Raw genomic sequence first — 254 nt, forward strand, 5'->3', positions numbered from 1 at the left:
TCGGATCTTGTTGCAGATGGTTGTGAGCCACCATGTGGTTGCTGGGATTTGAACTCAGGACCTCTGGAAGAGCAGTCATTGCTCTTAACCACTGAGCCATCTCACCAGCCCATATTTTATATATTTTACATATTGTATATTTTATATATATATATATGATCGACCAGTTTTCTCTTCTCTTCTCTTCTCTTCTCTTCTCTTCTCTTCTCTTCTCTTCTCTTTCTCTCCTTTTGTTTTTCTTCCAGACAGCATCT

Source organism: Apodemus sylvaticus, unplaced genomic scaffold, assembly GCF_947179515.1.
Source record: "Apodemus sylvaticus unplaced genomic scaffold, mApoSyl1.1 scaffold_461, whole genome shotgun sequence".
Taxonomy (NCBI): Eukaryota; Metazoa; Chordata; class Mammalia; order Rodentia; family Muridae; genus Apodemus; species Apodemus sylvaticus.